This window comes from Gymnogyps californianus, chromosome 3 (genome assembly GCF_018139145.2).
Source record: "Gymnogyps californianus isolate 813 chromosome 3, ASM1813914v2, whole genome shotgun sequence".
Taxonomy (NCBI): Eukaryota; Metazoa; Chordata; class Aves; order Accipitriformes; family Cathartidae; genus Gymnogyps; species Gymnogyps californianus.
In genome coordinates this window covers 93,025,508-93,031,839 of record NC_059473.1, presented here as the reverse complement: position 1 = coordinate 93,031,839, position 6,332 = coordinate 93,025,508, and the positions used below count along the sequence as shown (strand labels likewise).

The following is a 6,332-nucleotide window of genomic DNA, read 5'->3' as shown; positions in this document are numbered from 1 at the left end:
AGAGTTTAGCTGGAGTATTTTGTCCAGTTTAAGGTGCTGCAGTTTGAGAAACCTGTGGATCAATTAGGAATACTCCAGAGGAGAACAATGAGGAAGTCTAGAAAAGGGTAATCTACAGGAAAAAAATTAAAGACACTGGAAAATTTTTGCAGTGCAGAAGAGAGCAGAGAGAAATAAGGCCCTTTCTTTGGGATGATTTCTGTTCATCTGCTCTGTCCTACCTATAAAAATCCTAAGGTCATCCAGTACAAACTGCCTATTTTAAAGCGTTTCCACAATGGACTGAGTTCCTAAATACCTTAGAACAAATGACAGGATGTAAGAATTCAGCTTCCTTCCTTACTTTATGCTAACCCTAGTAATAGATCTAGTAATAGCTAGTAATCCCTAGTAACAGCTGACCTGAAAAAGGACAATATCCTTCAGCCTCTGCTCTGGATTAAAGGACGATGACCTCAAAAATTAATCTTCCACTGCTGTTCTGTTTCTTTGTAAACAGAATAATCTGCCAACTGCTACTTTTGCACTCCTTGACAAGTGAAGGAGACGTCACTCTTCAAATACGTTGTTGCTTATTGCTTGGCTTTTGATGGCTTTATCACTAGCCAGTTAGTACGTGAGATTTTTTCCAGTTACGCTGTTCGCATCAAACCAGTAAGAAATAGCCATGGTGCCAGGATGCTGAGCTTATGGAGACAGCAATAATGTAATTTTTACCCCTGGAATCTTACTTAGGGAGAATTTTGGATACTTTTCCAAGGTCAGTAGGTCTGTGTCAATGTATGTCATTGATATCCAGAGGGAAGAAAAAGGCATTTCTAAACATGTTGTTTTCCAAAAATGCCTTTGAGCTAGTAGGCAGTCCAAGATGTCCAGACAGTTACAAACATGGAAGCTTTTATTCTAGGCTTTAAATACATTCTGTCACCCTGACCCCATATAACATATGGGCATTAAATAGAAAGATTTCAAATCAGGGGATTCGTTTGGTCACAGGCATTTCTGGGTTAGATAAGCATCCTGCATGACTGAGACACCATGTACACTGTTTTACATTGAACCCTTATTGGAGCAGGCACCCTGTAGAATAAGTCCCAACGAACTACATTAACTGCCTCTCATACACTCACCTCTAACACTGTTCCCGTGTACGCCATACAGTCTTTCTTCCATTTCCTAAGTTTCAATTCTGCCTGTGTAAGAGCACGAGCTACGGTTATCATCTATGTAAAGAGTTTCTATTAGGGCCTGAATAATTATGAAGAAAAATCCTTCCTTGAGATCAGTGGCTACTCAGAATAGATAGCAAACCTGAATATAAGCCTAAAGGTGTGTTAATTTCAATTATTTGACTGAAATGTCAATGACAATTTAGGGGGTTGGGAAAAGGAGGGAAAAGCTCAATGCTACAAAGTATCACAAGCTGACCACAATTAAAAAGAAAAAACCCACAACATATCTTCCTTCTAGGATATTTCACTTCTCTTGTGATCTAAGCCAATGACAAGGAAGTGCCTACGGACAATGTCTTTTAACAGTTCAGTTCCTAGAAAAAGTACAGTAACTTACATGTCCATAAGTTAAAAATTCACAGTAGGGTTTACCCTACTCAAAGCATTAATGTAGCTCTGTCTTTGTAGAATTTTTGTTTATCTGTGGGAATTAATACTGTAGTGGATAGTAGTAATTTTGGCAGTGTAAACGGCCATTAGGGAAATGATAAAAATTATCCCAAAAGCTAAACATTTAAAAAATGCTTCAGTTGCCATTCTGTTTTGGTTACCTTTTTTCCCCCTGAAGTCTGTATTCGGCTTTTCCAATCTCTGCCAATCACCCCACCAGTCTTTCTTGTTTTGCACTCAGCCAAGGATACCCCAAAAAGTCTCATGCTAAGACTATCTCTATAAAAAAAGACTTGTTTATCATATAGCCTTGTCTACAGGTATAGATGTACATGCAGTGGGCTGTGGCAGGGAAGATCAGATGTAGTTTATTTCCTTGATTAGCACTGAACAGGCTGCTAGTGTCAGGAGCTTGATTCAGCTTTCCACACATAAGCATCTGATGCCCTCTGAAGTGCTCTGGAGTACTCTATCCAGCCTCCAGCAGTAGGTCTCAAAGGTCCTGGTTTCCCCCCAGCTCTGTATCATCTCTTCTGGCCCACTGAGGATGTCTCAGATTCATAACTTCAAATATCTAGAATCATTTTAGACAGCCAAAGGTAACTGAAACACTGCCAATAACATGTTTACATTAGGGTAAAGTTGTTCTCCGGGCTCAGAGCAATGACGAGAGTCTCAGTTAGGCACATCTGAAACGTCCTGAAAAAGTCAGGAGAAAAATAAATAGCATAGGCAAGAAAGAAAAAAGCTAGACTGTGATATTGAGCAACAGAGCAAAAGCAAAGCCTGGAAGTGCTTCTACTCCAGTGACAGATACGTAAAAATTAGGACAGGGGAAACACTGGGCAGGCACTGAGTGGTCACCCTGATACAGCAGTACATCAGAGGCCTCCTGGAAGGACAATGATCAGTGCAATGCACTGTTTGTAGGTTATCATCAACTTTAGAGAGGCAGGATGCATAGGTGAAAGATTAGTGCTGTACATTAATGTCCTGGTTTCGGCTGGGATAGAGTTAATTTTCTTCCTAGTAGCTGCTATAGTGCAGTGTTTTGGATTTAGTATGAGAATAATGTTGATAACACACTGATGTTTTTAGTTGTTGCTAAGTAGTGTTTATACTAAGTAAGTCAAGGATTTTTCAGCTGCTCACGCCCAGCCAGCAAGAAGGCTGGACGGGCACAAGAAGTTGGGAGGGGACACAGCCAGGACATCTGACCCAAACTGGCCAAAGGGATATTCCATACCAGATGACATCATGCCCAGTATATAAACTGAGGGGAGTTGGCTGGGAGAGGTGGATCGCTGCTCAGGAACTAACTGGGCATTGGTCAGTGAGCAATTGCATTGTGCATCACTTGTTTTGTATATTCTAATTCTCTTAGTATTATTATTGTCATTTTATTATTATCATTATTTTCCTTCCTTTCTGTCCTATTAAACTACCTTTATCTCAACCCATGAGAGGTTTTTTTATGATTCTCTGCCCCCTCCCACTGGGTGGGGGGAGTGAGTGAGCGGCTGTGTGGTACTTAGTTGCCAGCTGTGGTTAAACCACGACAAAGAAATACAGTTCAAGTATCACAAGAAAAAAGAAGCAACCTGAAATTTCTATGGGTAGAAATCCCATATTCTAAAAGCAAAAGTGTAATACTAGAACTGTTCTATTGAGCCCATTCTGGAATGATGAGAATGATCAGGAAAAGTTCAACGAGACTAGAGAAGCTGTGAATTTTGGAGATTTAGTAATAATGAGAGATTTCAGCTGCCCAGTAAAGGACTGCTTCCTCAGCCAGCCAGTTGCAGGACCCACAAGAAATGATACTGTTCCAGATTTGGCCTTGAGTGTTCACAGGGCCTAGTTCAAAAGATATTAATGGGAAAGCTGTTCTGCAATAATATTTAGAATACAAATGGTTTCAAAGCTGTAACAGTAGACAGTAAGGTAAATCAATGCATCACAAGGAATTTTAAGAAAGAGGACTTTAAAATCAGATAATTAAGAAAAAAAAAACGCCAAAACAAAAAAACCCCACACCAAACCCCCCAAAAACACAATCCAAAAAGCAAATCACCTACAAGCAGCCTGGAGGCTGTTCAAAAACACCAAGATACTCAGGTAACCTCAATGTTGCAATTCAGAAAGAAAATAACAACATCTAATTAAAAAAGAATGTAAAACAAAGGATGTTCAAAAAGACAGTAAAAAATACACAGGGCTGGTTGGTACTTACCCAAGTGCTCTGAAGTAACTCTAACATGAAATTGCAGTGCTGCTGGCCAAGGTATGCAACCTGTCATGCAAACAGCCGTGATGCCAAAGGACTGATGGTATAACTCCCATCCACAGAAGGTGCTCTGCAGGAAAACCTGGGCGCCATAGACTAATGACACAGATTTCCAGCCCTGGTGAGATGGTAGAGTATCTAATGAAGAACAAGACCACAAAACATGTGGATAAATCAAGTCCATCACAAAAGAGGGAGTGTGACTTCTGCAAAGGGAAAATCCTGCCTTACTAACCTGCTGCCCACAGACACAATATATCAGGATTTTTAAAAAGCTTTTACAAGGCTCCAAACTAAAGTTATTCCTGCCAGAAAGCAGCAGGAACAGGACTGCTCCATGACAGGGCAAGCCAGGAGCCAAGTGTGACCCCACCATCAGCAGTGCCCTCACGCTTGGGCACTGTACTCCGGCACCTGAGCAAGGCCAGGGTGGTGAGTGTAACAGGTGTCATCAACTGCCCAGTGATCACCAGGTAGGGTGAAGTCAGGTGCTGAATCAGGTCCAGGGTTGATCCAGGAAGTCCTGCCAGGAAGAACAGGAGATCAAGCAGGAGATTACCTACAGCATAGGTTCAACCACAAGACAGGGCTAGAGATAAGGCTACGCCAGCAATGCAATAAAATTTCAGCCAGTAAGTCAAGGCAGCAGGACAAAAGGCCAAGAACAAGATTACCTACAGTGTGGCTCAGGCTCAGGGCCAGGGCCAGGGCTGAAATGGAGCCCCTGGGCCCACAGGCAGAGGTGTGGATGCGGCCCCCAGGTGAAGCTGGTCAGGGCAATTAAGGCTTATTCTTGCCCTCAGGCCCTGAGAGTTACAGAAATTGAGTCACTACAGGACCGGAGTAAAGGTCCTTTTGTGGAATTAAAATTGGTTATAGGAGAGAAAGCAGAGTTTCACTTGGCAGTTGCTGCTGGGACTGGTTTTAATTGACATCAGTGACCTGATGAGAGGAAAATCTAGTGAAATCTCCAAGTCTGGCAATGTTACTGAGGCCTTTCAGGTAGTCAAATGCTGAGTGAGTGGGCAAAAAGTAGCAAGTGAGTTTCAGTGTAGAAAAACAGAAGGTGACACATATAAGTAGAAATTATGTATATCGTGTCTACAGATGCAGCTGTCAGGTCTGAGTTCAGCAACTCAATGTGCAACTCAAGTGTTTGGAGTCATCTCAGCTCTCTGAAATCATTGGCTCAGTGTGCAGCGGCAGCCTAAAGAGAGTCACTGGAGTGCTCTGTGTCGCCAGAAAGGGTATGGAGAACAACATGGTGGGCATCATTTTGCCACTATTGAAAACGTTATTGCACCTGCATTTGGTACACTGTGTGTAGCCCTGGTCTTCACATCTAAAGGGTGCAGGGGAGATAAATAAAGTGCAGAGAAAGGCACTTAAAATGATCAAGAGGATGAAGCAGCTGCCATACAGTAAGAAGCTAAAAACCCTGGGACATTTAAATTTGCAGAGAAGAAGGTAGCATGGACTATTCATGAGGTTTACAAAGTCATAATAGTCATGGTTAAAAAGAACATGAAACTGTTTTTCACCATAATCCACAAGACTCTAACTGCAGGCACTCACTGAATTAGTCGGAGATTAGTATGAAACAGCTAAAATGAAGTACATTTTTTACACAAAGGGTAGCGAACTTCTGGAACTTGTTGCCACAGGAATTTGTGGAGGCAGACAGTATCAGCAGGCTTAAAAGGGGATTAAACAAATTCAAGGACAGCAGATCCACAAACAGATGCTTTTGGACTACAAATTGTTCTCAGAGTAGGTAGTTCTTTCATCCTTGAGGCATTGGTCAGGCTTTTGTAACTGGCAGTCTTACAGTTATCTGCAGTGTATGTACATTTGTTCAAACTACTGTCATTGTTAATGCCAGTATGAGTCGGGAGCGAAAACCACAACCAGCTTTACAAGCAATAGAGGGTGGAGACTTTGGAAGCCAAGTAGACAATCTGGAACAGCATAGAGAAGACTGTTGAGCAGATGTACTTTATCTAGGCCCCCACCTCCAACAATCCCTGAACTGCTGGATCCACATTGTATGTACCTCGCTCTGTTGGCAGCCTTATTTCAGAACAGTCTTCAAATTACTATGGTTCAGTACGATATTTGTCTCAGGAAATTCCCTGAGCTGGAATAGTTGGAGGCCAGAAGAGTACTTGGGGGAAATACCTCACATGGTTGCCCTCTAGGCTTCCCCTTGCTTCTGTTGTAAAAGGATATTAGGCTAGGCAGACCCTTGATCTGAGTCAGCATGGCTGTTCCTACCTTGATCAGTGCCATAATCTGTATATTGACTACAGCAACAGAACATGTTAATACTAACTTCGTAATGAAATCTACTGATCTGTTGAAGCCAGCCAATGGCTGATTATACTCCTTTGCACCAATCAGCTCAACTAGTTGGGGGTGTTAAG

At 42.1% G+C, this 6,332-nt stretch overlaps 1 long non-coding RNA gene across 1 annotated transcript; it reads right to left on the bottom strand.

The window, feature by feature from the left end:
- Window positions 1-896: 896 nt before the first annotated feature.
- Window positions 897-4,242, bottom strand: LOC127015108 (uncharacterized). Its single transcript, XR_007766271.1, has 3 exons — window positions 4,145-4,242; window positions 3,856-4,047; window positions 897-2,321 (listed from the first exon to the last, which is right to left on the bottom strand). It is a non-coding gene; the product is annotated as an uncharacterized LOC127015108 (long non-coding RNA).
- Between the last annotated feature and the right edge of the window lie 2,090 nt (window positions 4,243-6,332).